This window comes from Dryobates pubescens, chromosome 21 (assembly GCF_014839835.1).
Source record: "Dryobates pubescens isolate bDryPub1 chromosome 21, bDryPub1.pri, whole genome shotgun sequence".
NCBI lineage: Eukaryota > Metazoa > Chordata > Aves > Piciformes > Picidae > Dryobates > Dryobates pubescens.
Genome location: NC_071632.1, coordinates 12,895,215 through 12,911,036, shown reverse-complemented (window position 1 = coordinate 12,911,036; position 15,822 = coordinate 12,895,215). Strand labels below are relative to the sequence as shown.

Genomic DNA, 15,822 nt, shown 5'->3' with positions numbered 1-15,822 from the left:
AACCTAAGGCTCTGTATTTTGTTTGTTTGTTTGTTTTATGTTGTTTTGTTCCAAGTCTGGTACAAAATTAGCAGAGGACCTTTATCAAAAACTTGCCTTATTGAATTTGCCAGACCTGTTCTACTTGTGCAAATAATTGCATGTCTTTGAAATTTAGGGGGAAGAAAACAACCAACCATGAGTGGAATCTAAACTACTGACTCAAATCTCTCATCCCTGACATGGACAGGGCCAGGATTTCATTCTGTATGTGCTGTCACTCTCATCCCGTATGCAAGTCCTGTTCTTGCCAATGAATTTAACTTACTAGAAGGCATTGATTTCCCTGGGTTTATTCACAGGAATGCCCTACACATGTACTCTTCATGGAATTAATGGGTCTGCATCCTGCCCACATAGATTACAGCGCTGGATTTGGGCCCAGTTATTCATGGATGTGACTTTGCTTCACCAGCACAGCTTTAAAACACAGTTTCTTCTCTCAGTTGTTTTAAAGGGGATGTCATATCAAGAAAACACAAACATATGAAAATGGTAATAAGGCAAGCCAGGAGCCACTGCAGGAAATGACCTTCAAAATCTCATGCATGTTCAGGAGTTAAAAAAGCCTCACCAAGTTCTGTTTTCCTTAAAACAGGGAAGGTACATCCAGTGCATAAAGCTTTTAACACCAACACAAAGTCTCAGTAGAGACGGAGTCTTCTGCTTGGTGAGAAATGAGTAAGAATACAAAGATGTCACCAATTAGCAGCATCTCAGTGCAAAGTGTGAATATTTTTAGAAAAACTGAAATAATAGGAGATTTATTTTTAAACAAAGAAGAGACTTTAATCAGATGGAGAAACAGATATTATGGGGGATGCTTTACAAAAATCCTTTGGGAATCTGGTTGCTTAATGCCAAGAGGAATAGAACTTAACTGATTTTTCTTGTTTTCTTCCTCTTATTTTTTTTTTTTTTAACACTTTGAACATCTATGATTCCCCCAGTGACAACACAGTTCCAGAAACCAGACCATTTGCCTCTCCCTGTTCAGACATTGTCGTGATGCCATCATGACACAGGAAATAGCATTGCGGATCGAGGCAAATTGTACTGAAGTTTCACTAAACCCCAGAATCGTTATACAAGCCCAGTAAAACAGATCACTTTGGGAAGTGGCTACTCAAAAGGTGAGAGGTCACATCAGTAGCACAGGTGGATAGCAGCAAGGATTTTTTTCCAGAAAATCAGAAGAGAATGTTTCTGACACCGTTGTGACAATTGGAGATGTACAGCAATGGTTCTACTTTCATAACCGGATTCACAGTGACGAACCTTACCCTCCCACCACGTATCCCCCTGAGGCAGACAGGCAGGCAGATGCACGACAAAAGCAACGTAACTCAAATGCCCATGTGCAGTAGCAAGGGTCCCAGCCATGAATCCAGCTATTTGCTCAGAGGTGCTGAGACCACAAAGACTGCTTTTCCTTTACAGAGAAGGTACTTGTTTGCTCAGCTTCCTGACTGAAAGCCATGTTCAGATCGCTATAGCTATAAATAAAGGCTTAAACAATGGTATCCCTTCTAAGCAGGGATTGAGTGCTATGCTGATCCATTGTTCCTTACTCTACTCTTGGGGGGCTTTTGGGTACCTCTGCAAAACTTATTCTTCAAAGAAAATACAAAAAAACCCTTAAGGGCTAGAAAATTACAATATTCCTATAGGAAATGTCAAGCATAAAGGAGAACCTGTGCTGGCTACAATGTAGACCTTTATTGTATATGTGCTCTCATCTGGTGATTTCACACTCAAAATGATCACACCAATGCCAATGTCCCAGGAAAGGTACCGGCAGATTAATTGTATCCCATTGGATGGCTCATAAATGAACTTGCCTGATTAAGTCTTCTTTTCTGGGAGCTGTAAGTACCTAATGGAAATGGCTTTTAGCATAGAAAGGCTTCAAGGAATGAAGTAAGACTTTGGCACTGAAACTGCAAGTTGCTGATCAATGGCTGTTTGTCTTCCCAGAGCCAGAGCCACAACTCTCTCTTCCCCCAGCAAATGCTCCAATATTCAAGCTGTCTGAGAAGTATGAGCATTTTGTTGGCCTTTTGTAGCAGACTTGCAGAGAAAAGGACAGTTATAAAATTGTAAGTCTAAAAATTAAATGAGATCAGACATCAGCAGTAAGCCTCAATTCCTGCATATTCCCTTGCAGGCTGAAAATAGTCCTTTTCCTCCCTTTTACCCTAAAGCTGTCCTATTGGCTCTGCCCACCTGTGTCCCTCACTGACATGTTGTAGAGCTACTCCATGGAGAAGCTGAAGGAATTGCAGCTTGAGCTCACAAGTTTTGGCAGCTCAACTTGTCTCTATGACAAAACATGGATTTTGCTTAAATACTCTTTTGAGGCTGCTGTATACTTCTTGCACCAACATCCAAGGAGGTATTAGTGGAGGTTTGTTTCAGGCTCCATTTCTGACAGTACCTTCCTTAATAGTTGACCATTCCATTGTAACTAATATTTCTAATGGGTCCTATCACTGTGGCACGTGAGTTAGGTCTTCTAGCACCATCAGGAATAGTTATGCATCTGCTGTGAGAAATCATGTCAGAACATTTTACCAAGTAATGTGGCCATTTTCTCTCATCTCTACAAGAGGCAAAGGAGCATCTCCTGTATGGATGACTAACTCAAGAGCTGCTTCACTTAGACCACAATAACCAACTCCAAAGACAGATGAAGCTCTTACCCTCACTGGCAGAGTTTTCACTCCACCAAGACAGGTGGAAATTGGCCAGGTCTCAGATTTTTTTCAGTCTGTAGAATTTTAAAGAAGTCACCAAATGATTGCAGGCATAAATCTTTCTTGCATACTGTGAAACTGAAAAATATTACACTTTGTGGCAGAGAATCTTTTGACAGGTAAGTACCTTGTGATTCACATTTGACTTTCATCAATCACACCAGAAGTCAGATAAATCCAGCTAATACTGTGCCTGAGAGGCTGTCAACAAGTCTGTAAGGCTAAATGTTTCTGCTATTGTATTTAGATAACTGCCACAGCTGCCTGCAATTAGGTGGTCCATACTAAGAAAAATATTATTACTTTGTACTAAGAAAAGTATTATTACTTTGCAGATCAACCAAGTTGTGCACTGAGGTGTCATTCAAGCTAGGACAGTTCTGAAGGCAGTTGTCAGAATCCTCCTGCTGCTTGAAGGGCTGTGTATCAACGCTGGCCCAGGAGCCAGCTGTACACTAGGTTAAACCACCAGCAATTTTCACCTTGGGGTAAGGTTTAGTAGAACTCATTGTTTTTAATTTGCTGCTTTGAGAAGTGTAACTGTCTATGTTTTATAGATTTTTCTTTTCCTATGAGGGAACTCATCAACTTTGATGTCTGTAACTATTGATTCTCTGTATTAAGGGATTGGTAAAACAGATTAACTGCAATAGCATGTTAATTAAGACCATGTTTCAGCTTTCCAAAATTACTCTCTTTTTTTGCAGAAAGCTGATGAATTGACTGGCATTAGAGACCATCTACGCCAAGGAGCCAGAAGGTATAGCTCACAAGGGAAATCGTCCACATACCCAGGAGAAGGTTTGGAGACAGCATCATCCCATTTTTTGCAATGTCCTGTGTGAGGCTGTTATATCCAAATCTTCAGTGGTGCTAACAGGATGCTTTGCATAGACAGAGCTCTGTCAGATCTTCAGCCAAGTTGAGACTGGATTTGCTGTCTGTGAAAATCCCAGGATGATGAGTCAAGACTAGAAACATAGAAAGATGTTCTGCCAAGCAAGCCCAGCCTATTAGAGTGGGAATCTCTTCAGGGTTTTTTTAACATTACCTTCAGCTAAATAAATAATTTGTCTCCTTCCATCCTAAACTTTAACCTGTCTCATGCAGTTAAGCTTCAGTCTTTTGAGCAGACCTGTGTGGTGGGTTTGTGCATGGCACAGAGGCTGCTAATCCTAGCTGAGGACATTATGGCTGTCCTAGGGTAAGTAACAGTAACTGCAAGAAAACGCACGTCTCGTGTGCTTTATTCTCCCACTATGGTGCTTCCAGCTTCCCACTCTGGAGGAGGGACCCTCTGCCTGCCTTCCACTCCAGCTTTGCCCTGCCTTTCCCAAGCCCCATTTCTGACTTCACTCTCACTGATAATTTCTTTTTTTGGAGGCTGTAAACTTCAGTGTCAGTTCAGCTTGCATTAGTGTCAGAGAAATCTCTCTTGACAGTTTACAAAAAAGAAAATGGAGAGTTGAGCATTTTTTAATGTGAAATGTGGTAGAGTTCCTATGCTGAGCTTCTCTGAGAGGCCTGAGGCTCCAGCTGCCTGAAAAAGCTGATAAAAGTTGCTGTCATACAGTGATTCAGCTCCCTTCTCTGGCCCTGCTCTAAGTGGGTGACTCACAGCACACATGAACTTTGTGGCTTTTTAGCTCAGTCTTCATTGGCAATGCCTGCTCTCATCTTTCAAGTGGATGGACTACAAGGCAGGGAGAAAAGTGAGAGAAGATCAGGTTTGTGACTGCCTCAGGGACCTGAGTGTACGTTGGTCTGTGTGACCTGGAGGAGATGCATCCCAGAGTCCTAAGAGAACTGGCTGATTTAGTAGCCAAGCTGCTCTCCATGGTATTTGAAAAATCATGGCAGTTAGGTGACTGGAAAAAGGGAAACATTGCACTAGTTTACAAAAAATGGTAGAAAGGAGGACATCTACTGAGATGTCAGCCTCTTCTCTGTTCCTGGGAAGATCATGGAGCAGATACTCCTAGAAGGTATGCTAAAGTTCATGGAAGACAGGGATGTGATTCAAGATGGCTAGCATAAGCCAGGGTCAAGAGTAAATCCTGCCTGATCAGCCTTCTGTGACAGAGTGACTACATCAGTGAAGAGCTACAGATGTTGTCTATCTGGACTTCTGTAAGGCCTTTGACCCACAGCATTTCTAAATTGGAGAAATATGGGGCTTATGGGTGGACTGTTCAGTGCATGAGGAACTGGTTGGGTGTTGCATCCAGAGGGTAGTGGTCAATGCCCTGATATCCAGATGGAGGTCAGTGACAAGTGATATCCCTCAGGGATCCATAATGGGACCAGGGTTGCCTGATATCTTCATCAGTGACACACGCAGCGGGATTGAATGCGTTGTCAGCAAGTTTGCTGATGGCACCAAGCTGTACATGCTTATACACAGTTAATTTCATTTAATTTGGGTGTTGAAAAATTGAGGAGCATGTGTTGTACAGCTTAAAAATACATCTTTCCTGGGTAGATGGAAGTGTGCAAAATGTGGGTACTTTCTAGAAGAAACCTCAATTTTATTATTGATATGATCTGTCACTTCCAGCCTTTTCTGGAAGGAAGAGGGATATTTTGTTTGGAGAGTATTTTAGCTGCTTCTGTCCATTTTGCTCAGCTGAATTACTCCCCCCCTCTCCAAAAGGCTTTCTTTTTAATAACAGCTGTTATTTCTTTCCAAGTGCTGGAAAAAGGAGTCCAATAAACCCCTCCTTGGGTTCCTTCCAGAAATAAAAAATAATTCGGCTGTCCTTCAGGCCTGCCTTTTCATTAATTCTGTTTCAGTGTATTTCATATGACCACAGGTCTGCCTTTGCAACAGCAAGGAATCTCAGTGGGATGGAGCAGCTTAATCGATCAGCAATCCTGGTCACCCAGAAAGGGCGTTAATTGGCCTCGGTACTTGAAGCATGTGACACCGCCTGACCTAATCATCAGAACTGGAGAAGTCAATAATTTAGAGGAGAAATGCAGATGGATAAAATAAGGCCCAATTCTATACAACACGCTGTGAGCGTCATTCCTGCAACCAGCAGTGCTGCATGGAAAAGGCAAGTCAAGCATCTGCTGGATAAGGCTAAGAGCGAGAATAATTCTATGTTTCCAGCGTTTCACCTTTGAGTGTTCTCTCATGTACATTTGATATGTTTTAGCAATTTGTCATGAAAGCTCCTAACTGAATCTGTGAAAATTAGTCATTCTTGCACTCTAATAACCCAGCAGTGCAGCTTGCCGTGCAACTGCGCTCCCCAGGGATGGACTGAGGCCTGACCTGGTCAGGGGACTGGAAGGGACATGCCAAGGCTCACTTTCCTCTGAGAAAGGGGCAGAGCTCACACAAAAGTCAGTGCCTTGGTTAAATGCTGCAGGTGAGATCTCAGCTGCAGCAATGGGAGCAGGATTGGTTAGCCATAGGGTACAGTGTTTACCTCCAACCACTGATGAATTGATAACTTCAGGCTGGTAATTCAGGTCTGTAATTTAGATACATGATGAAGCTGTTGCAAATACCTCCCCTGGTGCCTGTGGTCTCTGCCATGAGCCATGGCCAGGGGAGGGCTGAACAAGAACATGTTACCTACAGAGGCAGGACAACTTCCTTTTAGCCTTATGAAAATTTCTCCCATTGCTGTGCTGCAGATGAAGGACTTCAGTCCCTAGAGCTGTCAGGGGTGACTTTCCAAGCATTGACTGCAAAGGAATCAGCATGTGGAAGCACAGGCTGTCCTGATGAGTGTAGGAAAGAATTATCCCACATACACAGCCAGGGTCTGAGTATGTTGGCTTTTGGCAGGCAGCTGGGTCAGGCAGAGGCTAGTAAGACAAAGAGAGTCCAATATCCCAAACCTGCACGGGGGCAGAGGCCAGCTCTCTTGTGCAGTATGACTGGGTAGGAACAGAACAATAAACATCCTTCTGTGGGACAGGGTGGTGTTAGGATTGGATCTGGAGTAATAAAGCTCTTCATCCTGCCTCTCCAATGCAGCAAGTACAGTAGTGAATCCTAAACCTTCTCTTAAAATTTCAGAAAAAGAAGGAAATAAACAGAAAATGCATCTGATGGGCAATGGGTTAAATGGAGGATGGTGAAGAGTATCCCCCGCTGCCTGTTGTGCTGACAGTGAAGCAGTAGAACCTAAGCAGCACTAGAACTTGAACAGCACTGATCTGCACAAACCCCTTCAGAGGGGAATATCTGGACCCAGCCTCATCTGGCAGGGTTATACAAGCCCTGTTGTGTCTGTTGGCAGGGCCAAAAAACCCTGGGACCCTTCTGGGGAGGGTACAACAAGAAAAACCTATGCAGGCTCTACTGGGGGTACAGTTCCCCTGATAGCCAGCTACAGAAGTGAGCAACTCAACACTGTGTTTAATGCCCACTGCTGTCCTGTCCTGTTGGGAAATGGCAGGTGACAGAAGATTCTTAGATGTGGGACAGAAAACCAGTGGGCTTATGTCAAGTCCCAGGCCAAGAGCCATTAAGGCTGAAGCCCCAAAAGTGAGGACACTTAAAATGACATCTGGTACAATCTTCTGAACACCCACTTGGGCTCTGAATTGCCTTCTAGTTTTTTGTCTTTAAGTCTAATGATAAGCAAAGTACTTGTGACTGTCTCTGCAGCCATGAAGCTCCTCAAAGGCTGAGGTGATCTTGTGATTAAATGTTTCTGGACATGGTAGGTGGCAATTCCTTTCCCTCAGAACCCAGCATGTGGCAAATGCACAGAATCCAATCTGAGCTTTGATTTAATGAAAACCCAAACCTGAGAAGTTTCTTACTCAAATGAGATGCTGTGGAGACTGGGCTAAAGCCTCAGTCTAGAGTAGCCAAATCTCAGAAAAGGGTCTTTAGAACCAGAGCATCCTGAAGAGCAAATTTTCTGTGAATTTCTTTCCATCAAACCTTTCACCAAATATGGAATTTTCCAATAGAAATCTGTCAGTTTTGCAGCTGACTCTTAAGCAAGTTGGAAAGTGGACATCTTCATTTTTTATTTTCTTATTTTAAAAAAATACTAATCAATTTTCTTAAATTAGCTCCAGCAACCCCAGTACCTTGTCTTTGTATTCTGCACCCTGACTGTAGAGCCACACAAGAGTGAGAGGAATCAACTGCAGATGATGCCATTATCTACATGCACAACACAGTGCTCAGTGAGTGAACACCACCTCTTCTATTATATATGTTGCACAGTGGCAGCATTTGTTTACCTTTAAAATTCCCTTAAGAAACAAAATTTACAGCTTTCCCCTTTAGAATTTTGTCCCTGACCACCTCCCTTTTAGTAGTGTAAACAGATGAAAAATCATGGCTACAATGAGAGAGTCTTCTAGGAAGCTTTCTGGTTTGTAGCTTCCTACCTTAATGCTTTTGGAGTCAGTGGAGAGTACTGATGGGAGAGGCACTGCTGCCAACCAGGTGCATGGACAGAAGAAACAGGCAAAATGACTCCTAGCTCCTAGTAGAGCCAAGATGGTAGTGAAGAGGTGGACGTCTCCTACACCAAAAGCTATAGATGCCCAACCATGAGTAAGCGAACATGTGCCTGGTAGGAGTGCTGTGATGCTATTTTATCCAGCACGAGTGTCTGGAGGTACACTTACCCATCTGTTGGCTGTCCACATAGATGTGCTCTTTAGTATTTTTTTTCCTGTTGTTGTTTATGTATATATAGATCTATTACAAATATCTCTCTCTATATATACACCTTGCATCTCCAGAGATAGTTGCCCAGATAAACAGCTGTAGGCAAAGTACAGTCCACAGTGGGACAAAACCCCATTGTGTTAGCAGAGAAGATAACATAAGTTTGCAGTCAAAGGTCACAGGCACAGTCCTGTTAGTTGCAACTGTTAAAAATAAGCAAAGCTTAAAAAAGGGAAAAAAGGCTACTCTAGACTGAGACTTTAGCCCAGTCTCCACAGCATTTCTTTGTCCTTTCTCAGACCAGAATCTGCTTACCTTGCTACAGTGCAAACAACTCCTTCACTGATTCAACTTGGGCACAAACTGATCGGAATAGTCTCCTCCATTCTTCACCTAAAGGTTGAACAAGAGGGAAATTTTGGGTGAAAGGTGGTCAAAAGAAGGTGATTCTGTATCTCTTGTGTGGACAAAGTACTTACCTGTATCACTGTAACATGACTCAGGTGGCTTTGAACTTTGTCAAAGTCAGGATGCATTCCATCCCCATCTATTTCTAAGTCATATCATACCATGCTAGGGCTGCTTCTCATCCCTGGTTTAGGACCCAGAGGTTTTGCCCATTACCTGCACTCCCATCATGGGTATCTGGCAAACTTAAGTTTGAAGATAGCAGATCACCAAACCAGTGTCATAGCACACAGGACAGCCCGAGGAACTGGAACACCGTCTGGTATTGTTTCCATAGGCTCTGACTGAAAAGGAACACCAGAAGTCATGGGGGTTTTAATATGCAACTTCAAAATGTCTGTTATTCATAATCCTCACACAAACTTAACCTCTGTGTGGGCAATCTTTGCCTCAGCTGTGCACTGCAGTTCTGGCACATCAGGGAAGCTCTGTGGGAGCTGAGTCTAGCAGTTGCCTGTTGGCAGTGCAATGCTCCCATAAGAGCTGCAGTTTCCCTGGCCAAAGCCCCAGGCACACTGTGGAATGGCAATTTTGAGGGGAGACCTAAAGCCCATAGCCAAGTGGGAGTCCTTCCACAGCTTGTGATGTTGTCCTTCTGCATGAGAGGCTATTTCAGCAATGTCCTGCCTACCTAGTGCCCAGCTTCTATTTTCTACTGGGAACAGTATTTTTCCACTTGCAGTCCCCAAACCATTCTGGGATAAATAACTTGCCACTACTCATTTCTCTCTGTTGATTTGGGAGGAAGATGAAAGAATTAGTGGAGGCTACCATTTAATTTTTAACTGACTGGATTAGGGGAACCAAATCCTACCTTCTATGCCTACATTATAGACTGAAGGGCTGGAGGATGAGATGGGATAGGGAGACAAAAGAGAGTGTGTGTGTGTAAGTGAACACTTATTAGAGGGTTTATAAAACCATCTCTTAGTGACAGTGCTGTGCTGTTATCTGTCATCCCATGGATGATCTAACCTGCACAGAGGCACCAGGCATTCCCTGATTCTGGGTACAGACAGCAGGAATTAATCAAGATCCTGGTGCTTCCTTTCCCTCTCTTCCCAAACCCTCCATATCTCACTGTGCATTAAAGGGATACTCAGACAACTAATTAAATTACTTTTCCCTGACTTAAAAAAACTTAATAATATTAAATGAGCTTTTACAGATGCCAAAAGTTAAAAGCTATAATGGCATTTTCAACCAGCATTGAATTATTAATTAATTGACACACATTAGAAAAAGTGCAACACATGCAGCCTCAGCCATCTATTTAGAGCAAGCCTTTAAAATGTGATGGTCTCATTGCCTCATGCTGGTCAGCCCCAGTTAGGCTTGTATACACAGCAGCAGGAGCCTCCTTTAGGATGGGAGTAATAACATTTGCTGCGTATGGCAGGGCTGTTTGTGGCTGCCATTTACATAAATCCTGCTTCTACAGGACTAGAATTTGCCAAGGCAAATTACAAAAGCCAGCATTCTGCTTAGAAGGGTCTTTGTGGACATTTTGGTGGGTTTGTGCATGTTAGATGTTTGTGTAAACAACTTACAGAAGAGCAAGTTTCAGTGGGTGCAGAACAGGAAGAGCTCCGAAGGTCTTCCAGGCTAAATATGTACAGCAGTGACAAAAAAAAAAAAAAGTATTATTTTTCTTCCTGAGCAAAACATTATTAGAGATTGGAACATGCCTAGGTGGTGAGATGGCAACAGTGGCACATCACTACAAAGGTGATCCATCCATCCCTTTCCCTGGCAAATGCCATGGTATGAGGTTAATGCTATAACCTCTCTGCTACTGGGCAAGGATCCACGTCCTTCCTGCAGAGAACACCCTACCAGCAGTCTTACCTTAAAGGTTTCTATTCCTATGCCTTACATGTTCATGTCAGAGGAGGCACCAGTCTAAAAACTATGTGCATCTCTATTTGGTGCCTCAGCCATGGGGGAGGAGCAAGGCAGAAATGTGGCACAACTGGGATTCCAAGTTCTGGTTCAGCAAACACAGCTACAACAAAATCTTCTATTAAAAAGTAGCTGAAAGTGTATAAGCCAGTAGTACATCAAAATGTTTTCTTTTCCAAGTCACCTTATTCTGGCATCATGTTGTTAGAGTGTCTTTAATCCCTCAACCACAGAGAAAAATAAAGGTCATTTAACCTAACAGGCATAATCTAAGGCTTTCTCCAAATGGATCAGTGCTAGGGTTAAAATCAAGGAAGTCAAGTCCTGCCTAACTGTTTAAGAGCACAGTTTATCTTGCTGCTCATCTTGTGGGTCTTTCCAATGAGACATATGGGATAGACAGAACTGTAATTCATTTAAGATGAATCTTAATAGATTTCAACATGTTACTGCAACTTTTATAATACCTTATTAAAGAAAAAGAAAAAAGAAAAGGTAGGCTTAGAATGAATAGTAAAAGTGATAATAAAGACAATGCTAAAGACCTTCTGTTCTTTATGGAATGTATCACTGAATCAGGTCACTTCCACAGCCCCTCCAACCATGCATGGCTAGACACACCAGATGTTAAATTGATCTCCCTTTTCAAAAAGAGATGTATACTCCTGCTCATGGAACCAAATCTATAAATAATCACAAGTTAATTGTGGACAAGGTGGTGGTTTATTTCCCCCCTTTGGTCACTCACAAGAACACTGCTTTCTTTCAGCCTTGGCAATGCTTTTATCAGGATTTCAAAGCCGTGGGTCCACACTGGCTTCTGCCCAACAGGTCAGGTGCAGCACCAGTTAACAGTGCAAGAACTAGTCTTGCTCATGCTCACTCTCTTAGTGTCTGTATGCAGGAACAAACATCCCTAACTTGGACAACACAAATGAAATCTGCTGGAAAATGGAGCAGATTTCCTGTGTGAAGGAAATGGATGCCACATTTAGAAACAAGTTCTACTAGAACACTGCTGTTCACTAGGGTTTTTTTTTTCATGAACTCAAAAGTCTAAATACCATGGTTTTGGCTACTTTTCCTTTTTTCCCCCTTTTGTGCTGGAAAGCAACAGTGCCTATGCTCCCACACATAGCTGTCACTGGCTGTGAGGTACACAAAGCCATTAAACACTACCCAGCATAAAGGCTACTCTCCAGTTGTTCCCTGCTGTGGTCATTGTGGCACCTTGTGCCTGGGCTTGGCACATGCTCGAGCAATGCTGTCTGATGCTGAAGTCATAACCCTACCTTAAATCCCCTACTGATGGATGCTGAAACAGGGGCTTTCAAAAGGTGCTGCCAGTTTGGGAGTGGTGGGTGGTATCTGGGAAACTACTGCCCTGTGAAATTCCCTCCCATGCCCTGAATTTCAGCAGAAGCTACAGGATCCAACTAACAGACACATGATGTGAGATTTAGTTTTCTGAATGTAGGCATCCAACATCATTTGAGGTACCTCAGGAGATTTAACCCACCAGCACAGGGCTGGCAAACAAAACACAAGACTTCAGACCCTCAGCCATTTGGCATGAGGGCTAGAGGCTAGGCAAGATACCCCCAGCATCTGCAGTCACATCGAACACTTACAAACAAGCACTGAATCCTGCCCACAGGGTGAGATTCAGCTCATGGATTAAGACACACAAAATAAATCCTTCCATGTATGCTACATGCCTGAGTGTCCACTATAGCAGATGGCAACCTTGTTAGTGGAGCCTAGAAAGGTGCCTGTCCAAGTGTAGGTGGTTCCTTTTGGGGAGCTGATTAGCAAAGAATTTGCATTAAGGAAAATTTCCACTAGGTCATGAAAAGATATTTTTCACAGAGGACCCAGAGGAATCTGCATCTCTGAAGATACTCAGAATTTGTCTGGAAATGACTCTGAGCAGTATGCTCCAAGTACTGCATTGAGTGGAGGCTTGCATTAACTGCAGTGCAGAGCTCCATTTCAAAGTTAATTCAATAGCTCTTCACTGACTCCAAAAGGATACCAAACCTATTTTAGCAGATGTCATATTCTACAAGCTGTATCCACTCTCTCATGTCTAGATCCTACATAATGGAGAGTGTAACAGGCAGGGAGAAGCAACATGGCTTTTGTAGGGGGAAATCATGTCTCAAAAGCTTATTTACTATGAAGCTTTGAAAGATGCATTTACCAAAGGCCATCTCAAGAAAGGTTCTTGCAGAAACTGCCATTGGATTAGGGGAAAGCTTTTTGTGGATTAATGAGTGATTAAGAGGTAATAAACAGGTTGTGAAGAAAGAGACAGTTTTTGCAGTGGTGGTGATTCCCCAGTACAAATGATGTGAGAAAGGAGGAGGTGATAGGTAGCAGCATGAATGACACACGTTATCTAGGGCTGTAAAAGTAAATGTAACTGTGAAGTGTTGGGGAGAGACCTTGAGACTGTGAAGATGGCAGCTGAAGTCAGTGATGAGAGCAATAAAGTAATGCAAACCATGAAATGCACATCCCTAACAATAAAGACATTATGATGACTTCTCGGTGAGCTATTGCCTGAAGAAAAGATTTGGGAATTGCTGTGAATGAAGGTGGGCTGTGAGTGCCAGCTCAGTACTCAGCAGTGGAGTATAAGAAAGTCAAAAGAAAAGGAAAAACTATAAAAATATCACTACATGACAGTGGACTGTATGTGGGGCCCTGTGTACCTCAGAGCAAGCATAGCAGAAACAGAAATGGGCAAGGTAAGGGATAGCAAAGGTGAGCAAAGGCATGGGACAATGTCTGTAAGGGGAAAAATGAATCTTCAGTGTGGAACAGGAAAAAAAATGAGGAAGAGGATAAGAAGGTCTACAAATTCAAGGACAAAGTGAACCCTAAAAATGCTTATTATCCATGGCAAGTTGCTCATCTGTAGAATTCCATGAAAAAACTACTCAGAGACTGGTTAAGGTGAAGCCCACCTCTAACACCTGTTGGAAAAGATGGAGCAAAGCATTTCTTTATCCTTGAGAACTGTGACCAGAACTCCTGTAGGGAAAAATCTGGTGCAGGGCAATGTAAGTCATGTAGCCCCAAACTTAAATCCCTATCACCCAGGATGCTTATTCATGCAGAATCTCAAAGGGAGAAATTAATTTTTAGCTTAACTCCATGGCAGTAAGAAGAATTTCCCCAAGGATTCAGTTGTTTCAAGTACACAGTGTGCCAGTTCTGTCACTAAACCAAGAATAAATCCAACCCACAGGTTACCCCTAACTGTGGGTGCAGAGTTCTTTGTATCCAGCACACAAAACAGAAATATCAACCATATCAGCAGTGGAGTTTCAAACAATTTCTAAAAATAACCCCCCAAGGGCAACTTGAAAAGATTTGAATATGGGGGGGGGGGGAGCCTGCAGTAGTTCAGCTGGGACTAGAAGCAAGTCTTTACCTTTCCTATTGGCACCAGGCAGGGCATCAGACAAGCAGCTCTTTCCTCCTATTTTATTGAGTGTTGTGTCCTCCTGCCTCCCCAGAAGCATGAACAGCTGAGGAAGGTGCACTATCAAGGGCAAGGACTTTGTAACAAGAGGATTCAGGTGTGCTGGGGCTGCTCCAGGCTGATGCTGAAACCCAGCTCTTTTCTGAACCTTACCAGAAGCCAATTACCAGCCTGCCATACTGATGAGTTAGAGGCTTAAGTACAAAACCATGAGCAACAGCAAGTACGTAATGCCCCTTGGCAGCAGCTGAGACACTGCCCTACAGCCAGTGCGCTGGAGAGGGTGAGGCTGCCTGTGTAGCATGATGCAAAAGCAAGTGCTGGCTGCGTGAATCAGTGTATGCACAACTGATGGCTTTCGTGTTTGCCTAGAAGATACATAATGCTCCAGTAGTTATACAATTAAATGTATTTTCCTTTTTGTCCTCCATCTGATGTTACCAGAGGCTTCAGAAAGCTATCTTGGAGATGAAAGACCTCCTAAATTACACCACTAGGAAAATAGCTATAATGGTGCATATATTTTGCGTCCAAGATGAAAGTCACCTTCTTACACTGAGAAAGGCACAGATATTAAAACATGTAACAACAGGGTTGACGAATGTAAAATGTGGCTCTTCTGATGCCAAGAGAGTGAGCTACACCAGGATAGTTTCTCCCTTTCTGTTTACATTTTTCTACTTATTTCCAGGTAAGTGGCAAACTATTTTAAGTCTTCGTCAAAACAAGTGAAATTTTAACACACAATACAGGACCATGAAAATTGCCATCTCATGGCTGTCTAATCCTAAAGATTAACTCTGATTTCATGGTAAGATACAAACCTTCATATAGTGGACAGTAACAATGGGAAAATTACTTCCTATCTCCTGGGGTAAAGACTTTATGCTCTGCTTATGTGGGAATCTTAGACTTTATCCCTCTTAACCTTATTTAATATAACAGGAGGTATTTTCCATTACCAGTTCAAATCCTTCTGTGAATCTTGCTACTATCTGAAAATTGTAAATCCTTGAGCAACCCATACCACCCATTATGTGAGGCTCTGATCCATCAGCCTTCCTTCCTCAAAACCATTTCCTTGCCTTTAATTTTCTGGAAAGAGGGTTAAATTTATTCCATTTGTTAGGTTGTACACTCTGTGACACATACTACAGGCCAATTTGTTTCACTTCACAGTTGTGCAAGGAGCATGTCTGTAATTTAGTCATTTTTTTTGCCTGCTTCACTTCCTGGTCTGAACATGGGTGTCTGCCTTGATCAAAATTAGAATAGAATAGAATAGAATAGAATAGAATAGAATAGAATAGAATAGAATAGAATAGAATAGAATAGACCAGGTTGGAAGAGACCTCCAAGATCATCACGTCCAACCCATCATCCAACACCATCTAATCAACTAAACCACGGCACCAAGCACCCCATTAAGTCTCCTCCTAAACACCTCCAATGATGGCGACTCCACCACCTCCCCAGGCAGCCCATTCCAATGGGCAATCACTCTCTCT

General features: G+C 42.8%; 1 long non-coding RNA gene across 2 annotated transcripts in view; it reads left to right on the top strand.

The window, feature by feature from the left end:
* The window catches only part of LOC128898297 (uncharacterized), a 50,836-nt gene extending 46,840 nt beyond the window's left edge, over positions 1-3,996 (top strand). For both annotated transcript variants that reach the window (XR_008462799.1, XR_008462798.1), the window contains 2 exons: positions 3,131-3,283; positions 3,503-3,996. This is a non-coding gene — a long non-coding RNA (uncharacterized LOC128898297). The remainder of the gene's footprint in view (positions 1-3,130; positions 3,284-3,502) is intronic.
* Positions 3,997-15,822: the final 11,826 nt, after the last annotated feature.